Raw genomic sequence first — 22,732 nt, 5'->3', positions numbered from 1 at the left:
CCCGTTAAAGCTTCTTATTCTAATGGGATCCGGCCGCTCGCCTCGGCAGTATAATAGATACATCTATGGTTCATGTCGTTCGACCCTCAGCAGTGCACACATTATAATGGGATCGTGTCATTCTCCTAGGCATGATTATGTATCACACTCTCATGGGAGCGAGTTGTTCGCCTCAAAAATATAATAGATGTATCTATGATTTGTTCCGTTCGACCCTCGGCAGTGCACATATTATGACGGGATTAGATCGTACACCTCGGTATTTTTATAAAATACTCTTATGAAATCGTGCGTAATAATTGACAAGAAGCCAATATAACTATGAGTTTTCCGAATTTGAACTGTGACAACCTATCTGGTGAGGTCCATTATATATATACTCTGATTGAGAGGTAACTACTAGCTGAGAGCTTGAGTTATTGCTGAGAGGAGAATTGTAACACGTATTTATACTTGTTATTTTATTTATTTACTCTGACTCACGTCTGTTTACTTCTATTGTATCTGTCTTATTAGACCACTAGTAAGTGTTAATGTCGATCCCTCGTCACTACTTCTCTGGGGTTAAGCTAGATACTTACTGGGTACGCGTTGATTTACGTACTCATGTTACACTTGTTGCACTTATTGTGCAGGTACATATATGTCTGGTGGTCTTTTGGGCGCAAAGGCGCGGCTATTGCGGGGACTTCACCGTGAGCTGCATTCCATGTTACGATCCGCAGCCTGCAGAGTCTCCATCAGAGTTATTTATATTCTCTATCTAATTTGTATTCCAGACAAATGTTGTATTTTATTATATTTTCTAGTTATTGCTAATGCACTTGTGATACCAGATTTTGGGATTCATATGGGTTGTTCATTATTGTAGTTCGTGTAAATATTATTATTTATCCTGTAAATTCAATTTTATTTAATTAATAAAAATTATGATTTTAAATTAATAAAATGAGTAATTAAATTGATCAATCACTGCTGGCTTGTCTGGCGGCGGCGTTAGGTGCCATCACGACCTATAGTGGATTTTAGGTCGTGACATTATGCATCGAGACAATTGAAGAAACATGAAAAGAATTACCCGACTCATGATTTAAAATTGGCTGCAGTAGTATATGCTTTGAAGATATGGCAGCACTACTTATATGGCATCCATGGATGAGCACCTAATTTTTGACCATATTTAGATTTTTTTACTATTTTTTAGAATGTAAATAATTTAAAGTTTAATTTACATGTTTTAGCTTTTGTTTTACCCTTTTATAGGTTTTTCCGAAGAAAATTAAAAACTACAAAAAGAGTTACATTTTTTAGAATATTAGTTTTATTTTTATTTACAAAGAAAGAAGAGTTTCCAAAAAAGAAAAATATAGTTTTATCTAGTTTAGTACAATTCTTTAAGTAAGAGTCTTTAAGAATTTAAATATTGAGTGTAGTAATTTTACCTTGCTTTTTGTTTACTTATTTAAGTAGAAGTAGATTATTTTGCTTATTTATTATCAAGAAAAGAAAATATTTATAAAAAAAAAAAAAGAACTAATCACAATTGGCCACTTGTAAAAAATTCTTCCTAACAAATTCCCTCTTTTCTTGGTAGCTTCTCACCTGCACACTCCACACAAGATACTCCTGACATTTTGAGAAATATGCTCTCAACAATATATCCAGATCTTTTTTTATTCTTTCACTCCAAGCAATCATCTAACAACTATAAATACATAAAGACCTATACCCAGGGGCGACATTTTGAGAGAGGAGAAGAACGAGAAACAAAAAGGCTCGAAAGAAAACTCCAAAACTAAAAAACGTTGCAATTCAATACCTTGAATACACCATAGCTTCTGCCTGTAGAAAACCCAGTTGAAACTTCACCCAAAGTACCATTGTTCTCCTGTTGAATCACTCCAAACCCAGCTGAAAATAGCACCAAAAATCATCCTTCTTCCTCATCGAGACTCCACCCAAAAAATCAGTAGAATAAACGTCACTTAAACCTAGCGAAATCCAACCACCAATTTGTCGTCTTCACCAATCCTTAAGCTCAGCAACATAGCCATGAAACAACACAAAAATACCATCAAAATTCCAGCCAAAAACTCCATGAAAACATGTTGAAAATCAGTCCAAACAAGCAACAAAATGCAGCCCTTTTGCACAAACAAAATCAGCAGCGTCGAAAGGGGAGTCTCGAGGTCTTCGTTGAGGTCTTACACCGCCGGTTCTGTTTGTGGTCGCTGATGAAATCTTTGCCATGAGTTCTCGAGTTTGCTTATCCCCTTTGTAACTCACCCCAGTTTATTTATACAAAAGGTCTATCTCTATCTTATTTATTTGCTTTCACTGTCATTAAAGCTTACAATATTAATGTTGGTTTGTTATTGGAATGCTATATGTCTTCATCACGTAGTTGATTTTATTTTATCTTATTATTTAACTATTTTTTCTGGTGATTGAACCTGCTATGCGCATCTATTTTGTTCATGCCTAAAGCTGTGTCTAAATATGGGTATATAAGAGATAAATTTAAAGCTTTAATTTTGAAGTGTTGTTTGGAAAAATAGATTTGATTCTTAAATTACTTAGCTTGACCAATGTTTGGAAGTTTTAATTGTTAAGTTGAGTTCATGATCGGTTGAAAGGCTTCATTAGATATAGATGTTTGGATTTTGGAATTTTATTTTTAATATAAAAAGGATTTTGGTTTTAAATAATAAGAAATAAAAGGATTTGAGCCGTTCGGTTGATTCATATACGAGGGATTGGTCTTGGCTACACTTTTCATAAGTAATTGGGCTGAAGAAAATGGTTTGAGGACTACTTTAATAAGACAATTATGGGTTAGAGGCAATTTAAGTTGCGGCCAGCTGTCCGATGGGTGGAAACAAAAGAAATCAGACCTTTGATATTTTGGACTGAAATAAATCATCTGTCAGGCTCATTCTTTAATAACAAGGCTAATCCACCTTTCATAAAAAAACTTACATTATTCCCTCCACCATAAATTCCATAATGTACGCCCCACAATAATTTTAAAGTAGGAAAAATAATCCATGAATACGTTAGAATGTTTTAAGCGTGCTCTTAATTAATTGAATCGTCGTGATTATGTATACGTCTGCATGACATAATTACGATTTCCAAAATTAAAATCAAGGTATGCGTTTGCGCAACTTTAGGCGAAACAACCTTAAGAAATTAATAAAGTGTGATTAATTGGGTAAACGTACGCGTGACATGATTTTAAGCACCCCAAATAAAATGATTTACGCATATGTGATCCGTTTCAAAGATAAATCCATAACGCCATGATTAAAAGCGATAAAAGATAAAAACGCACATAGGTTCTAAAATACGTAATTTAAATAATTTATTTAAGCCAGGTATGATTAAAGCGATCGTGCTAAAACTGCAAAATCCGGGAATGTTTAACACCTTCTCCCGGGTTAACAGAATTCCTTACCCGGTCTTCTGATTTCGCAGACTTTAAAACCGAATCAAATTTTCTCGATTTGGGATTTAAAATAAACTGGTGACTTGGGATACCATATAATTATCCCAAGTGGCGATTCTGATTAAATAAATAATCTCATTTCGATTAATATTACTTTAAATTAGAAAAACTCCCTATCCCCTCGGGAAAAAGGAGGTGTGACAGCTCTGGCGATATATACACAGATCACAAGAGTTTACAATACATCTTCAAGCAGAAGGAGTTGAATTTGAGCCAGCGTAGGTGGCTTGAATTACTGAAGGACTACGATGTCGATATATTGTACCATCCCGGTAAAGCCAATGTTGTGGCAGACGCTCTCAGCCGTAAGTCAATGGGAAGCTTAGTACATATTGACGCAGGTAGACAAGGGTTAACTAAAGAGCTTTATCAGCTAGCCAATATGAAAATTAGATTGTTAGACTCTGCTGACAGAGGTGTTACTGTACAGAATACAACAGAATCATCTTTGGTAGCCGAGGTAAAAGCACGACAATATGAAGATCCTACCTTAGTACGATTGAGAGAGGGCATTCAGCAGCATAAGATTACGGGTTTCGAGATCGGAGGAGATGTGCATTGAGATACTAGGGCCGATTATGTATGCCTAATGTGACAAGGTTGCGAGAGAAGATTATGATTGAGATTCATCAGTCCCGATATTCCATCCACATCCCGGCTCGACAAATATGTATCATGACATTAAGGAGCAGTATTGGTGGGATAACATGAAGAAGTCTATTGCAGAATTTGTAGCCAGTGTCCTAATTGTCAACAAGTAAAGATCGACATTAGAAACACGGTGGATTGATTCAGAATATAGAGATTCCGACCTAGAAATGGGAGGTGATCAATATGGACTTCATTATTGGATTACCTCGCTCTTATCATAAGTTTGACTCCATCTGGGTGATAGTTGATCGACTTACAAAATCTGCCTATTTTCTGCCTGCTAAGACAACTTACACGGCTGAAGATTATGCTAAGTTGTATATCAAGGAGATTGTTAGACTTCATGGTGTACCTGTATCTATTATATCAGACCGAGGAGCTCAATTTACGGCTAAATTTTGGAGGTCTTTTCAGAAGGGTTTAGGCATACAAGTGAATCTAAGCACTGCATTCCATCCGCAGACTGACGGACAGGCTGAACGTACCATTCAGACACTTGAAGATAGGCTACGAGCATGTGTTCTATATTTCAAGGGGAATTGAGATGACCATTTTCCACTCATATAATTCTCCTACAATAATAGCTACCATTCAAGTATAAAAATGGCCCCGTACGAGACACTTTACGGGAGGAGATGTAGATCACCAATTGGATGGTTTGAAGTTAGTGAAACAGAATTATATGGGCCATATTTGATTCACCAAGCCATTGAGAAGGTGAAAGTGATACAAGAACGACTGAGGCTGGCGCAAAGCAGGCAAAAGTCTTATTCTGATATCTGACATCATGATATGGAGTTTGAGGTTGGTGATTGGGTTTTCCTGAGGATCTCACCGATAAAAGGTGTTATGCATTTTGGGAAGAAAGGTAAGCTGAGTTCGCGGTATATCGGGTCGTACAAGATTCTTCGACAAATTGGCCAGGTTGCTTATGAGTTAGAATTGCCATCCGAATTTGAATTTGTCCATCTAGTATTTCATGAATCTATGTTGAGGAGATGTATTGGAGATCCTTCTTGGGTCATCCCTATCAAATATGTACAAGTTATGGAGGATCTATCATATGAAGAAGTGCCAGTGACTTTAATAGATCGACAAGTTCGCAAGCTGAGAATAAAGGACGTAGCTTCTGTCAAAGTATTGTGGAGGAACAAGAATACAGAAGAAATAACATGGGAAGCAGAAGAAGAGATGAAGTCTAAATACATTTGCCTATTCTAGATTGAATATAACGAGGATGCTGGGAGAACGCAGGATGCAATGAAAGCAAAAACGGCTCTATGAGGTAAGCAATATCTTGAGAATACTTTCCTTAAATACAAAATGGTGATATGTCGATAATATACATATCCATAATGCTTTGAATAGCCTTGTGAGGCCATAGGTTGGATTTAACTTCTTTCAAGTTTGGCTAGTATCCATTTTATAGGGGAAAGTTTCCATTTGAATTAACGGGGAGTTAGACTCCCCATAAACCCTTACATTCGAGGACGAATGTTCCTAAGGAGGAGAGGGTGTTAGAACCCATATTCGCGTACGTTAGATCACGCCGTAAGATAGTCGACATAAAATCGAGAAGAGACTATCTTTAATATGATAAGAAGTTAATCTTATCGGTCTTAAACGATACAGAGGTGTATAAGAGTGGTTAACAAGTATTAGAAGTTAAACGAATCAAGACAGTTGTAACCCATATTTTCGGGTAAAACTCGAGGTGCTTAATATTATCAAGAGGTCGTGTTTTAAGGTATTTGAATCATATAATATCCATATCATAAGTCTTTAAGTCAAATGAGTTATGAAACAAAAGTCGACAAATGTTGTTGCAACTTACGTTCATAAATTTACTTAAACTTTAGGTCAAATGTTACTAAGCATTTTTCCAATTTACTTGGAATTATAGGGTGATATATCCACCAAATTGAAGATCTATGATTCTAGTTTCCAACACATTAAACCGTTCATCGATACGATATTGGAGTAGAGAGATATTCATATTTTCACGAGACTGCGCAAGCAGCTCTCTATGGGGACCACATAGGCGGTTGAGATATATTGATATATATCAAAACCCTTAAACCCGTTTCAACTCATTATTTTTCATTCTCTTCAGACCCTAAACACCTAAAAACACTCTCTCAAGGTTCTCTCATAATCCAAGACCCAAAACAAAGGGCAAACAACACAAATCAAGTGTCAGGAATCCCGTGGCGCTAGTAAGTTTCTTGTTCTTCTTGTTGTTGCTGATTTTTGTGTTGTTCCAGCTCGTGTGGGAGGTTGTTTTAAGTGGTTTTTATTCTTTAAAATACTCCCTCAAGTTTATAATATCAACCCTAGGTGATTTCAAGTTTTCTAAAGTGATTCTAGTGCCGAAAAACCCTAATTGATTGCTAGTTTAGCTCCCTTGTTCCTGTGGCAGCATTAAAAGGATATTTCGTGGTGAATTAATGTCAAATTGGATTTGTTATATCTGTTTCAAGGTAGGGAACCTCTTACTCTACATGTATTTAAGATTACCCAAGCTGCGGCTAACTCGTTGAAGCTAGAACTTGTAAGTTATCTATCGAAAGGCTTGTTAGTAATGTTGTTGGTTGGTTGACTGTTTTGGGAGGCTTAATATGATTATTATTGATGTTGTTTGGTCTGTTTCGTGATTGTTTTAACTTGTGGGAATTCATATAAATAGGGGAGGTGCTGTCCATTTCATCATAGAATAGGTTACGGTCGATGTATAATAGTTACGACACTTAAACGATAATGATAGTATCATTTCTCTTATTGTAGACTAAGAAGTCGTGACATTTGCATAACTTGAGGTTGGGCAGTATATACAAGGTATGTGAGGCTATCTGTTTCCTTCTTTTGCACGGCTCTAATTGTACATAATGTAATGAACGAGCTTCCAAAGATATCCCACTCTTAGAAGCTAGCAGTACTTACATTATTTCCCTTCTTATGGAACGATTGATGTTGATGTTACTTCTCTTATTCTTATGTAATCAATGTTGTTGGTACTTCCTGATTCTTATAAGATTCTTGATGAAGAGTTAGTCCTAATAACGTGTACGGAGGTTACCGATCTTACGTCACTCCGAAAGGTTCAGAATGTGATTCCAATGAGTCCAACATGCATTATATATAAAGGTTTAGAACATGATTCCATGAGTCGAGCATACATTATATATATATGTATCTATTTTACTCTATCGAGCCGCGCTATAGTCGGCCGGGTACGACACCTATTGTGCAACCACTGATCAGTTGGGATTTATCGAGCTCCACGTGGCCGGGTATGATTCTACCGAGCCTTATGATGGCCGGGTATATTTTTACCGAGCCTATTATGGCCGGGTACGATATGATGATGATGATGCCCACAGAGGCGAATGTTTTAAAGGTTTATGTATTTATACATATGTATCATGCATTTCATGTCAGTAGCCCTCAGAGGTACTAAGATGTTACAGGTTGTATATTCTCTATCCTTGCTTACATTATTGATCATATTTATGCTTTCATGTCTTACATACTTAGTATTTTATTCGTACTGATGCCCCTTTTATTTGTGGATGTTGCATGTCATGCTGCAGGTTCTGATAAACAGGTAGGCGAAGTTCCCCCACCATAGTAGGCTGCCCAGTTCAGCGGTTATTGGCGAGATCCCTTCTCCGGACTTGCCGTGGTCTTGGTATGCACTTTTGGTTATAGACATTATGGGTATGTCGGGGCCCTGTTCCGGTAATGTTGCAGCACTTATGTTCCTTTAGAGGCTCATAGACAGGCATCGACTCATGTATAGTTTGGATTGCCTTGTCGACTGATTTTTGTTGTATAGTCTCTCATGGCAGCATGGCAGCTCGTACCTTATATATAGCTTCATGACAGCCTTGTCGGCCCATGTTATGTATGTTCATTCCATTATCCGTCATTGTTAGTATTTCATGATTCATGTCTACCATTCATGTTGATCTCGTCGGCCCTTATAGATAATAAGAAAAGTTAGGTAAAATGTATGTTGGTGCTTGGCAAGTATGGCCTGGGTGCTAGTCAAGACTCTCCAGTATGGGTCATGACAAGTTATTTGCTTAAATTACAGTTATGTACTCAATCGCATTCATCATTTGCATATTATATCTCAATCTCTGTTATCATTTATTGTTACATCATGTATCATTGTTTGGGCTGATTGGCATGAGATTTGTGAGCCCGAGAGATTGGAGAGATTGATGGCTGAGTGAGGCCGAGGGCCTGATTGCGAATGATATTTATAGGATCGGGTTGCACACCGCAGCAGACTTTATTGATTTATGATGGGATCAGGCTGCACACCGCAGCAGACTTTATTGATTTATGATGGGATCGGGCTGCACACCACAGCATGACACGTTGGCTTATATTAGCGCTTGGGCAGGATCCGTCCCTCCGGAGTCTGACATACCAGTAGTGAGCGCAGGTTCCATTGAGTGCAGAGTGCAAGTGCCGAGTGATTGGGAATGCTGAGTGATTGAGCGTGATAAGTGAGGTTGCATACTCCGAGAGCATGAGTATATGGGTTTATCACTGTGTTGCATTACCGGTGACATACATATTTGACATGTAGATATAGAGATGTAATATTCCTCATGTTAGCTATACTTGGCAAATTTATCAGTATTGAGCCTAAACTATCAAACTTGAAAGCATGTCTACTTCCCTGTATAGTGTACAACAGATTATGAGATTTTCTCTAAGTTATTACTGTCATATCTGTATCGTTATTACCTGGAATCAGACTGTACCTATCTGAGCTCGTCACTGCTTTCAGCCCAAGGTTAATCCTGTTACTCATTGAGTATATTGGGTCGGTTGTACTCATACTATATTTTGCACTTCGTGTACAGATCTAGGTACTTCTGGGCACTGTGGTTGCTAGGCTTGGAGCATTTCCTGCTTGGATACTTTTGAGGTAACTGCTTTGGGATTCGCAGACCTCGACTCTCCTTCTTTTCAGTTTATTTAGCGTTGTTCTATCTTTCCAGATAGTTGTATTAGAGGTTTTGACTATGTTGATATTTAGTAACTTATGTACTCAGTGACACCCGAATTTTGGGGGATTTTGTATTGAGTCGCGGTATTTCTTATCGGTTATTTATGAGATTTTTCATTGTTAGACTTATTTCATCATGTTTTCAATTTAAAATATGTAGTTATTTGTGATTATCGGCTTTCCTAATTCTGTGATAGGCGCCATCACGAGTTGAATTTGAATTGTGACAACATAAAACTTTTATCTGCTTTGAGTTGTGAGTAATCTCTACCTCATCAATTGGACCTTGTCAATATCTTCTTGTACTAAGTCGGGTCCCGAAAATTTAGTTTCACCAACTTCAAACCATCTGATAGGAGAACGACATCTCCTACCATACAATGCTTCGTACTGTGCCAGCTTAGTGCTGGACTGAAAACTATTATTGTAGACAAATTCAGCTAAAGGTAGATAAGCATCCCAATTACCTCCAAATTCAAGAATACATGCTCTCAGCATATCTTCCAAGATCTTTATAGTACTTTCAGACTATCCATCTGTCTATGGATGAAATGCAGTACTAAGATCTACTCGTGTACTCAATGCTTCTTAAAACAATATTCAAGGGCGTGCAATAAATTGATATTCTCTATCAAAAATGGTGGACAATAGAACCCCATGGATCTTCTGAGTGAAATGTCTCTTGCATTACATCTACATTTCCAGAAGATTTTGCCACCTTTGAAATCCGTTTCTCACCATGAAGATTTCAAATAATATAATTTTGAGAAAATTGCTTTCAAATCAAATTCTCATGCACTATATTTCTAGTTTTCCACTTACCTAAATCACATTTAAGACATAAACATCATATTGTATCTCCAGCAGCCGAATTCTTAAATACGAACTCTAAAAATTCATCCAAACCAAGTAAGTACTTATTTCTATTTTTTGGCTTTCCAATCCAAAATTTATCCATTAAAAACTTTATATTTCTATAGGAGAAAAGCCAACATCAATCAAAAAAGAGAAATCATATCTTCCAATACAATGGGCATGAATCATTTAGAGTATACCTCGAAAAATAAATCCTCTAAGTCCACAATTACCTTTAGATTCGGCTACTTCCAATCTACTCCAAGAATTTCAAGAGCTCCTTCACACTAAGTTATTCCCGAAAATTATAGCGAAAAGAACAAATGAAGAACCCGAGCAAAAATTTAATGACTTTTTCTTTACAATGGGTGTGTTTCTATTTTTCAGTGTATGATTGCACAAAATAGTTTGAAAAATATTTTCCTAGATATCACGTTTTCTTGAAATTGGAGAAAAATGACTTTCCTAGAAAAAGTTAGAAAAATATTTTCCAAAAACTCTACCTACCCTCACATCTACCCTCAGCCCTTCCAACTTTAATTTTCTGTTTTTTTCCGTTTTTTTATGACTACCCCCCCCCCCCAAAACCCCCTCCCCCCTCACAAAAAATATTATATTTTCAATTTTATGTTTTTTCGTTTTTCTGAACCACCACCCTATCCCCACCCTCGCAAAAAAAAATTTACTTTTGTTTTTTGTATTTTTGATTTTCTGTTTTTTCGTTTTGCTGCACTGTTTTTTTATTTTTCTACACCACCCAACCCCCTCACCTCTCACCCTATTTTTTTTACTTTTTTTTTGTATTTTCGATTTTCTGTTTTTTCGTTTTTCTACACCACCCAACCCACGCCAATCCCCCCCCCCCCCCAAACCTTCGTAATTTTTTTTAATTTTTTTTTTTATATTTTCAGTTCTGGTTTTTTTATTTTTCAGTTTACATGTTCGAAATTTTACGAGTTCCAAAGTTATGAGTTCGGAGGTTTATGTGTTTGGAAGTTTGTGAGTTTAGAAATTATAGAGTTTGCGGGTTCGAAAGTTTAGCGGTTCAGAAGTTTATGAAATTTATGGGTTCGGAAGGTTATTGGTTCGAAAGTTTATGGCTTCATGTTTATTGTATCTAAATTATAGTTTATGAATACTCTTGAGAAGTTATTTTCCTTAATTTGCGTACCAAACGTACCGAAAATGAATAAGATTACTGTTTGTTTTCCAAAAAAACATTTTCTTGGAAAACATCTTCCGTTATACCAAACACACCCAATATATGCAAAATCAAATATATAAAAGTGGTGTCGTTCCAACAACCAATTCAGAGCCTCATTTACAGCATCTTTGTTCTAGCAAAAGGTTGTATCATTATTGATCTCTGGTTTGAAACCTTTGATGATAGAGAAGAAATTTCTAGTTCTTATGTTGAAGGCCTGCAGCTGTGTGTGAATGTATCAAATATTGAATATGATGGCAACTTCCAAGAAATTCAGTCCTCGAACCAATTGCTCCTATTAGATCCGTCAAACCAGTTGCTCCTATTTGATTTCTGATGCACATGCACTACAATTTGTTGTTGCTGAAAATACATCAAACCCAAATTTCTTAGTTCTAGTCCACCATAAGGATATAAGCACTCTACCTATATCTTTTTAATGACCGCCACCAATCCAAATATGGAAGTTAAGTAGTTGTTTTCAAAGTCGACTTCCATCTATATTTGCTCGACTTGTCATACATGATGTTCTTAACTAAATTAAACACCTGAAAAACAGATGCTCAGATATAACCAGAATAGAAGCATTTTTTCTTTTCTTTTGAAAAGTAAATGGTTTGTGGGGTGAGAAAGACTTTAGCTCTCAACCATAGAATCACTCTTTACATTAACCAAAACATGTTAATACAAATTAAGACATGAAACTAAATGAAGATCATATCTTCCATCTTGCGCACATTGATTTTTTCAGAATGGGAGAGAAACAAAGAGAAGAACATATCATTAAACATGAAGAAAGATAATTGTCTAACGAAGATCTCTCAAGTTATATTATTTTTTCTTGCAGCCATTTCTTCATGAGTAATATAATAATGTGTCCGAAACCAATAGGAACCATCCACTTCTTTCATATTTATATACATATTTACCCAAAAAATCGGATATAGTTAAATTTATAAGTAGTTCTAAAGATATGTGATATAGCTTGACATAAATCATACGTAGAAGTGAAAATGTTTAGATTCTTCGCTATAAAAACGGGAGACAAATTATTGAACAAGAAGAGTGAGTATGCCGAGTAAAACAAGCTCTAAGAGATTTATTCTTCAATAAGAGAAGTAGTCTTTTTTTACTATGTGTGAACCTGCCATGTGCTTACAAGGATTCCCCCATTAATAGTAGAAGGATCTTACTTTATTTATAATAAAAAATATATAGTGGAGAACTCATGATGAATTGTCTCTTCCTCGATTCCCGCCAAGATTCTCTCCCCTAGTGCGGTTGCAACGACTCTTCTCTGCGAGCTCGTTACTGTCTCGAGCTCGGTATTGGGTCGAGCCTTCGACCTTGGTTCGAGTTCGACATTCGGGGTGAGTTTCAATCGGCCTGTGCGTCTCTGACAACCTTCACGTTGCCTTGCGGTTCGATTTGGTCATGGGCTCGATAATGATACCGAGTCGATTCCTCGATCGGTCTTAGAGCTCGAAGCTTGTTTGTACTATCTTCGGAACTCGTCTCGAAGTCTCACTTCGGTCGCTTACCATTCAAACTCGATCAAACGTACAAAGGCCGAAATCTATTTCGACCGTATACAGATAGTCCCCTCGTTTCTCAGGAAGAATGTGGTGAGAAGCGATATGATTTTCAACGGCTTAATCGAATTATAAGCTGACGTTTTCACTGGGCTCGATCATAACGTACGTGATAGATGTCCCGTTGATTTAGTCTTTCAAGGTATTTAATGCATGTCAGACGGTGGTCGGCCACCGCTGATATTGAACCGCCACGGTATAGACCTATAAATAACCCTTCCATTTATCATTTACAACTTTTACATCTTCAATCTCCCAAATTTTCTTACTCTTTCTGCCTTCATTTCGCCGCTTGTAGATCCACCTTCACCAGCGTTTGGCACCATCAACCTTTCATCTTCCTTTGCTTTTCTTTTTCTTATACCAAAGGCTAAAACTTCAAAAATCGTACCTCATAAGGAGAAAGCTTCCTCTTTACGGCCGTCGGCTACAAGGCGCCGGTGGAGCCGCCTCCCCACGAGTATATTCCTGGCCCGTGTACTCTAAAGATCGATTTTAATTTTGAAAATCCTTCGTCGGTTTAGGGTCGATGTGAGCATGTTTTGATGTACATGTGCTCGATAACAGAGGGCAATCTCGAGGCTGTGAGAAAAGACTACAACTGGGGTCCCGAGGTTGTGTTGCAAATTCCCTCTCCCAAAGAGAACATCATCACTCATGTGGAGGGATTTTTAAGTGTTTATACTTACCCCTTCATGTTGGGTCCCGTCGACCCAGTGATCATTGATTTTTGCAAAAGATATCAGGTCACCCTCAGTCAAATTCATCCTTCTCTATGGCGCATAGTAATCTTACTTCGCTTCTTCTCCAACTAGGTCGGGGGGATGGATTTTACCCTAAATCACCTCATACGATTGTATCGACCTCAAATCTTTCGAGGACTAATCAGGCTCCATCGTTGGGCAATGAAAGCTTTAATGTCGAGCATTGACGAAGACAAAGATCGGGGTCTGATGGGTCGTTATATTCGGGTGAGGACCCGTGAGCTTATCCCGGAAGAGAAGATGTCATTCCCCGAGGAATGAATTTTGACCGTAAGTGATTTTCATAAGGCGTTGCTTTTCGTATCTTTCTCCGATTCTATATGATATCTCCCTCCGATATACAGCTGCCCCTTGGATGCCACAAGGGGTACCCGACCTCGAGGATTGGGTTCGGAAGTTAGCCTCGACTTTCTCTTATGCTGAACGCGCTTGGCATAATTTGGCGAAAGGTAGGTGGGAGGCCAAGAATCACGGTAAGGGTCACTTCTCATGTTTTTCGAAATGTTTTTTATGCTCCATTTGTTACTGACTTCCTTTCATGCAGGCGTAACCAAGGATGCCGTTTTGAGGACTTCGAGTGGTGAGGAAGGAACCAAGTCCCCAGTCCTGAAACTGGGGAAAGATAAAAAGCGAAAGGTTGTCTCTCGGTCAGAGAACCTCAAGCCCAAAACTCGAAGGGTGAGTATTAAGGCAATCTCTCTTTCGATGAACTCGATCCAATGATTGAGAGAAGAAGAAGAAGAAGAAGAAGAAGAAGAAGAAGAAGAAGAAGAAGAACAATAACAACAACAACAAGATGCTTTGGCTTTGGTGGTCCAATCCGCTAAAGCTATCGAGGTCGCCAGAACTTTTGAGCCAATAACGGCTACACCAGTCAGGGCCGGTTCCGATACCCCGAGTCTCGATCAGAGTGTCCCGAGCGATTCGCTCGGGACCATTATAGTTGGTCATTTGCCTTTTTTTTCGACCTTTTCTGAAGAGGCGTTACAGGAAGCTCGAGAATTGAAGACCCCCCGATATGGGCGGAGGCTCTAGTGTAGGGGATCCTTTTCGGGATTGCTTTACTGGAGTCGGTGATGCCTCCGATATTAGTGACGCTTCTCTTCTCCTAGAAGAGGCCCAACGTTTTGTTTCTCGGGTAATGAATTTATTGCGCTTGGTTTTTTCGTTCTTTTCTAAACCTGACTTGTGTTTATTTTCCTTCTGTGTAGGCCATTAGCAAGTTTCGAGCCGACCTCAGCCAGTGTGAGGTCGATCTTTATAAGGTCTCGGGGGAGAGAGATGTTGTGCGGCTTCTTTGCGGCCAAAAGGACGACGTTATAAAGGACCTCCAAGCAGATTTGGCTAAGGCTCGTAAGAAAAGGCCGAACTAGATAAGCAGGTAAGCCTCGTTCTATTAGAGTATGGGTTTGACCCAACTGTGGAAGCTAATCCTTCGTTATCTCATCTGCAGCAAAAGGTTGAAAAGATCGGGTTGCTTCGGGAAGAAGTCGATCAAATCAAGGCCGAATGTGATCGGTGGAAGGAGACTATCGACCGCCTGGCTGCAGAAAATGAAACTATCATGGCCAAATTATCATCGACCGATGTTCAGCTTCGAAGCGTCAAGCAAAAAGGTTCGGCTTAGGCCAAGAGGATCGAGGAGCTTGAAACAACTCTTGCTGAGGCCAAGGCGGAGATTGAGTCGTCAAAAGTCATGGCAGACAAGTCTATTGCTGTGTATCGGGCCGATGCCGAGGCTACTCAAATTGAGGCAAGAGAGGCAGCGGATACTGCCGACACTCGAGCACATTGGGTTGCCGAACTTGCTAAGTGTCGATCTCGGAGGGAGACCCTCGAAGAGATACACACTCGAGGTTTCGATCTTGCTGAAGAGATAAAAAGGGCCAAAGAACTCGAAGCTAATGCTGAAGCATTGGCTTCTGATGGCGACAATGATGATGATGATGATGGTAGCAAGAGTGGGTCCGATTACGGGGGGGATCCCGGTGGAGAAGAGACCACTCTCGATGATAACCCGGAAGCTTAGCCCTTAGCTTCTATGTTGCATTTATTCATGTAAACAATATTTGTATATTTATACAAATATCTTTTTCTTTTACTGACTTGCTTCTGCTTTCTTGCCTTTTGAAGATTTCATTCATGCCTTGCGAATGTTTTCATAAAGATTTAGGCGATTTCATCGAATTCGGCCTTCGTAGCCTTTATGACCGAGTGAGTGTTTGCTCGAACTCGAAATAAAAGTAGCCCACAGGCTTAGTAGTTGAGTGAACGTTTCGAACTCGAAGTAAAGTTGCCCATAGGCGTAATGGTCGAGTGGGTGCTTGCTCGAACTCGAAATAAAAGTTGCCCATAGGCTTAGCAGTCGAGTGAATGATTCGAACTCGAACTTAAAGTATTGTAGCTCATAGGCTTTTTATGATCGAGTGCATTATTGCTCGAACTCGAAGTAAGATAGGCCTTAGGCTTTAATAATTGAGTGAGTAATTGCTTCGAACTCGAACTCGAACTCGAAGTATTGTAGCCCTAGGACTTTTATGATCGAGTGAGTGATTGCTCGAACTCGAAGTAAGATAGCCCTTAGGCTTTAATAATTGAGTGATTGATTGTTTCAAACTCGAACTCAAAATATCTTACCCGTAGGCTTTTTATGACCGAGTGAGTGATTGCTCAAACTCGAAGTAAGATAGCCCTTAGGCTTTAATAATTAAGTGAGTGATTGTTTCGAACTCGAACTCAAAGTATCTTAGCCCGTAGGATTTTTATAATTGAGTGAGTGATTTCTCGAACTCGAAGTAAGATAGCCCTTAGGCTTTAATAATTGAGTGAGTGATTGTTTCGAACTCGAACGCAAAGTATCTTAACCCGTAGGCCTTTTATGACCGAGTGAGTGATTGCTGGAACTCGAAGTAAGATAGCCCTTAGGCTTTAATAATTGAGTGAGTGATTGTTTCGAACTCGAACTCAAAGTATCGTAGCCCGTAGGTCTTTTATGATCGAGTGAGTGATTGCTCAAACTCGAAGTAAGATAGCCCTTAGGCTTTAATAATTGAGTGAGTGATCGTTTCGAACTCGAACTCAAAATATCTTAGCACGTAGCCTTTTTATGACCGAGTGAGTGATTGCTCGAACTCGAAGTAAGATAGCCCTTAGGCTTTAATAATTTGAGTGAGTGATCTTTTCTAACTCGAACTCAAAGTATCTTAGCCCGTAGGCTTTTTATGATCGCTTGTATCAAAAATTCTTTTGATGGTGGTTGGCCTTTAAGCCTGTTTGAACCATGAAGCAGGAAGATCTTTTCAAAGTGTGAGATATCTGAAAAAAGAAGAAGTTCTTCTTTATAAGTCATTATATATGTGTTTGTATCTTGTGCCAGAGTTCGAGCAAAACTACGTGGGCATGGTTCGTTTTGACCATTTGGTCCTTACACCTTTCTTTATCGAGACCCTGTTCGACATGAATTTGATATGAAACAACTTTCTTGTGTCAAACTTGATTTATACGATTGGTATCCCCCTAGTATTCGAGGTTGATTACGAAGGAGCCTCAGATACTATTGATTTGTCCCCGGGTAGCACATAGTTGTTGCCTCGTTAAAAACCTTGCCGGAAAAACCCATTTGGGATAAAAAGCCAAACTAAGGGAAAAAAGAGTACAATGCGTGCTTTGAAACTAGAGGTCTTGATGTTTTTTGTCGAATTCCTGCAATGAGTTAGTGTCGAATATATTTATATAGACGATAGAGAAGAGAAAATCATACCTTAACAATAATATCGTTTGAGAAACGATATGTTCCAATTGTTTGGTAATGGTTTTCCATCCATTGCTCCAAGTTTATAAGACCCTTTCCCGACTATATCGAGGACTTGATAGGGTCCTTCCCAATTTGGGTCGAGCTTCCCTTCATTAGGATCTCGAGTGTTGACGGTGACCTTCCTTAGAACCAAGTCCCCGGTCCTGAAATGGCGGAGGTTGGTTGTTCTGTTGTAGTACCTTTTGATTCGTTGTTTTTGTGCAGCGATTCGAACCAGTGCCGCTTCTCATTTTTCATCTAATAATTTGAGGCTAGTATTCATTGCCACGCAGTTCGATTCTTCCGATGTATGTCGGAACCTTGTGCTTGGTTCCCCGACTTCGACCGAAATTAAAGCTTCGGAGCCATACACTAAGGAAAATGGAGTCGCTCTTGTACTGGATTTAGATGTTGTCCGATATGCCCAAAGGACTTCGGGCAGAATTTCTCTCCATTTTCCTTTAGCTTCATTCAATCTTTTCTTTATGTTTTGGATGATAATCGTGTTCGTTGATTCGGCCTGTCCGTTCCCACTAGGATGATATGTTGTTGATAGTATCCTTTTTATTTTATGATCTTCGAGAAATTTTGTCACTTTACCGCCGATAAATTGCTTACCATTGTCACATGTTATTTCTGCTGGTATACCAAATCTACACACGATGTGATCCTAGATGAAATCTATAACCTTTTTCTCTCTTACTTTTTCAAACTCCTGTGCTTCAACCCATTTAGAGAAATAGTCAGTCATAAACAAAATGAATTTAGCTTTACCTGGGGCCGATGGTAGAGGGCCGGCGATATCCATTCCCCATTTCATGAATGGCCATGGAGAAATGACTGAATGAAGCTACTCTCCGGGTTGATGGATCATTGGTGCAAACCTTTGACATTTATCACATTTTTGAACGAACTCCTTAGTGTCCTTTTCCATGCTATCCCAGTAGTATCCTCCTCTGATGATTTTGTGAATTAGTGGTTCGGCACCGGAGTGGTTTCTACAGGTGCCTTCATGGACCTCCCGTAAAACATAATCGGTGTCCCCTGGTCCCAAGCATACTGCTAGTGGTCCGTCGAACGTCCTTCTGTACAATGTTCCATCTTTAACCAACGTGAATCGAGCAGCCTTGGTCCGTAGAACCCTCGATTCTTTAGAGTTCGATGGGAGTTTTCCGTCCTTTAAGTATTCAATATACTTATTCCTCCAATCCCAGGTTAAGCTTGTGGAATTTATCTCAGCATTCCCTCCCTCGATTATAGATGTCGAACGTTGAACGACAGTCCCCAAGTCGATCTTATCTTCTTCGACCGACGACCCCAGATTTGCGAGTGCGTCGGCCTCACTGTTTTGTTCTCGAGGAACATGTTGTATGGTCTATTCTTTGAAACGGTGTAGAGTTACCTGTAGTTTGTCCAAATACCTCTGCATCCTATCTTCTCGAACTTCAAAAGTTTTGTTCACTTGGTTCACCACTAGCAAAGAGTCACATTTGGCTTCAATGACTTCTGCTCACAAGCTCTTAGCTAGCTCGAGACCTGCAATAATGGCCTCGTACTCGGCCTCATTCTTAGTTAATCTATTAATTTTGATGGATTGCCTAATAATGCCACCTGTGGGAGGTTTTAATATGATGCCAAGCCCGGATCCCTTCACATTTGAAGCACCATCTGTGTAGAGGGTCCAAACCCCCGATGATGTACCTGATTTTAATAAGAGTTCCTTTTCAACTTCGGGTGCGAGGGTTGGTGTGAAATCGGCCACGAAGTCTGCTAAAATTTGGGACTTGATGGCCGTTCGAGGCTGATATTCAATATCGTACCCATTGAGTTCGACGGCCCATTTGGCCAGTCGGCCCGATAGTTCGGGCTTGTGCAAAATATTTCAAAGTGGGCAAGTTATTAAAACGCATACGGGGTGATATTAAAAGTATGGTCTTAACTTTCTAGCCTTTGCACGACTTTCACACTATCCACGACGGTGATGTCTTCGATGGCTTTGATTTTGTCGGGGTTGATCTCGATCCCCCGATACGACACCATGAACCCGAGGAACTTGCCCAATCCAACCCCGAAAGCACATTTCTCGGGGTTGAGCTTCATGTTATATTTCCTTAAAATTTTGAACGTTTCTTGCAAATGAGTCAAATGGTCCTCTGCGTGCAGGGACTTAACTAGCATGTCATCAAGGTAAACTTCCATCGATTTACCTATTTGTTCTTCGAATATTTTATTCACTAGGCGTTGGTACGTAGCCCCTGCGTTTTTAGCCCGAATGGCATTACATTATAGCAATAGGTTCCATACTTAGTGACAAATGAAGTTTTTTCTTGGTCCTCCGGGTTCATGATAATTTTATTGTACCCGAATAGGCATCGAGAAAAGTGAGGATCTCGTGGCCGACTGTGGCATCGATCAAGCGATCGATGCTAGGCAGTGGAAAAAATTCTTTGGGGCATGCTTTGTTTAGATCTTTATAATCTACACACATTCTAAGTTTGTTCCCTTTTTTGGGGACTACAACCACATTGGCTAACCATTCGGGATATTTTACTTCCCGAATTGACCCTATTTTGAGAAGTTTAGTTACCTCATCTCTTACAAATGCGTGTTTTACCTCGGATTGAGATCTTCTTTTTTGCTTCACCGGTTTTAACCTAGGGTCCAAACTCAGTTGGTGCGTTGTTATCGATAGTGGGATCCCTGTCATGTCTAAATGGGACCAAGCAAAACAATCTATGTTATCAATAAGAAATTGAATAAGTTTTTCCTGAGTTCGGGGGTCAACCCCGTTCCCAGGTATACCTTTCTCTCGGGCAGACGTTCGATTAATATAACCTGCTCCAGTTCTTCGATCGTTGACTTGGTGTCATCGGAGTCGTCAGGAACGATGAGAGCTCGAGGTGTCGGAAACTCTTCCTCGTCATCGTCTTTTTCCTGCTTCACCGATTCGGTCGAGAATGGTTGTTGTGATTGCTATTTGATTTCTCGCCTATCTTTTGTGCTCAACCTTTCTGAGGCCGATAACGTTGGTATCAGTGTTATCTCATCGACCGCAAACATTTCCTTCGCAGAATGATGCTCCCCGTATACTGTCTTCACGTCGTACGACGTACGAAATTTCATCACTTGGTGTAGAGTCGAAGGCACTGCCCTCATATTGTGGATCCATGGTCTTCCGAGTAGGGCATTATACCTCATATCGCCTTCAATTACGTGGAACATGGTGTTTTGGATGGTTCCAGCCACATTTACGGGCAGAATAATTTCTCCTATAGTTGTTTCACTAGCCATATTGAAGCCGTTTAAGTCCCGAGCTGCGGGCACCACTTGATTCTGTAAACTGCGCTTCTCCACTACCCAAGATCGGATGATATTCGTAGAGCTACCTGGATCCACTAAGACACGCTTAACTTGAACTTTCTTTAATAGGATAGAAATTACCAGAGCGTCATTGTGAGGTTGAGATGCCCTAGGCTTCTTCAATTCCGAATGATAAATTGCCCTCAGGTACATAGCCTCGAGTTCATTTTTCCCCTGTGGCCGGTATCTTGCCGTATTTGAGCACGGGTCCCTGTGGAGTATCGACCCTAACGATGATCATATGAATGATATGCAGAGGTTCCTCTTCTTTATCTTTTTTGATGGCTTTCCTTTCTCTGAAGTGATTCTTGGCTCGGTGACTGAGGAACTCTCGAAGGTGGCCCTCATTGAATAGACAGGCTACCTCTTCTCTTAATTATCTACAATCCTCGGTCCGGTGGCCATGCGTACCATGATACTTGCACATTGAATTCGGGTTCCTTTGGGAAGGGTCGATTTGCATGGGTCTGGGCCACCTAGTATCTTTGATTCTTTTGATCGCCAATACAATACCCGATGCGTCGACGCTGAAATTGTACTCTGATAGATGAGGTGCCTCTATAGGATCAGCATATTTATCAAAGTCACTCTTGCTCCTAAGCCCCCGAGAATTTTTTCCTCGCTAAGTCCTTCGATTGTTCCGAGCGACATTATGCGTTGAACCGTTGTTCATTTGATCTGCCAGTACGGTTGATATCGGTCTCTGTTCGGCCTTTTCTCTCTGTCGATGTCCCTCTGAATTTTAATAGCTGTCCTGTTCTGATGCATGGATCCGGAAGGAGCTCCCAACTGGTCATCTTCGACCCTAATTTTTGACTAATATCGGTTGTGTACATCCGCCCAAGTTATTGCTGGATACTCGATCAAATTTTTCTTCAGCCGACGTGATGCTATTGAACTTTGCGCGTTCAACCCTCGGGTGAAAGCTTGGACGGCCCAGTCGTTTGTCACCGATGGCAATTCCACATGTTCCATTTGAAATTGGGACACGAACTCCCTTAGCATTTCATTACCCCTTTGTTTTAATTTGAAGAGGTCCGATTTCCTTGTTGCAACCTTTATGGCACCAGCATGAGCCTTTACAAACGAATCCGCTAACATGGTAAAAGAATCGATGGAATTTGGTGGCAGATTATGATACCAAATCATCGCTCCCTACGAGAGGGTTTCTATGAATTTTTTCAATAACACTGCTTCGATCTCATCGTCTTCCAAATCGTTACCCTTGATGGCATACGTGTAAAAGATGACATGTTCGTTGGGATCAGTCGTACCGTTATATTTGGGAATTTCGGGCATACGAAATTTTTTGGGTATTGGTTTTGGGATTGCACTCGGGGGAAAAGGCTTATGAATGAATTTTTTTGAATCCAGCCTTTTTATTATTGGTGGAGCTCCCCGGATCTGATCGACCCTAGAATTATATGTTTCTACTTTTTTATCGTTGGCTTCGACTCGTTTTGTGAGTTCCTCGAGCAATTTAGTAATTTTGGGAGTAGTCTCTGATTCTTGCTCGTTTGACTCCACTATGGCTGGCTCCATTCTGTGGGTGATTTCTCGAAGCGGATTGGGCTCCGACCTGCTTTGTACCTGAGTTTGGCTCTGCAACTGAGCTATCGCTATTTGTTGGGCTTGTAGCATCTCGAAGATCATCCGTAAGCTGACTCCGATCTCCTCCACGTTATGGGTGTCTCGAGCTATGGATCGAGTACCGCCCTTAAAACCATCCACTTCTTTCATATTTATATACATGTTTACCCGAAAAATCGGATATAGTTAAATTTATAAGTAGTTCTAAGGATATATGATATAACTTGACATAAATCATACATAGAAGTGAAAATGTTTAGATTCTTGGCTATAAAAATGAGAGATAAATTATTGAACAATAAGAGTGAGTATGCTGAGTAAAACAAGCTCAAGAGATTTATTCTTCAATAAGAGAAGTAGTCTTTTCTTACAATGTGTGAACCTGCCCT

General features: G+C 39.6%; 1 pseudogene; it reads left to right on the top strand.

The window, feature by feature from the left end:
- The window catches only part of LOC107829295 (uncharacterized), a 117,434-nt pseudogene that overhangs the window by 79,603 nt on the left and 15,099 nt on the right, over positions 1-22,732 (top strand).

The sequence above is a fragment of the Nicotiana tabacum genome, chromosome 23 (assembly GCF_000715075.1).
Source record: "Nicotiana tabacum cultivar K326 chromosome 23, ASM71507v2, whole genome shotgun sequence".
Taxonomy (NCBI): domain Eukaryota; kingdom Viridiplantae; phylum Streptophyta; class Magnoliopsida; order Solanales; family Solanaceae; genus Nicotiana; species Nicotiana tabacum.
The sequence above is the reverse complement of the archived record's forward strand: the minus strand, read 5'-3'. Positions and strand labels throughout refer to the sequence as shown.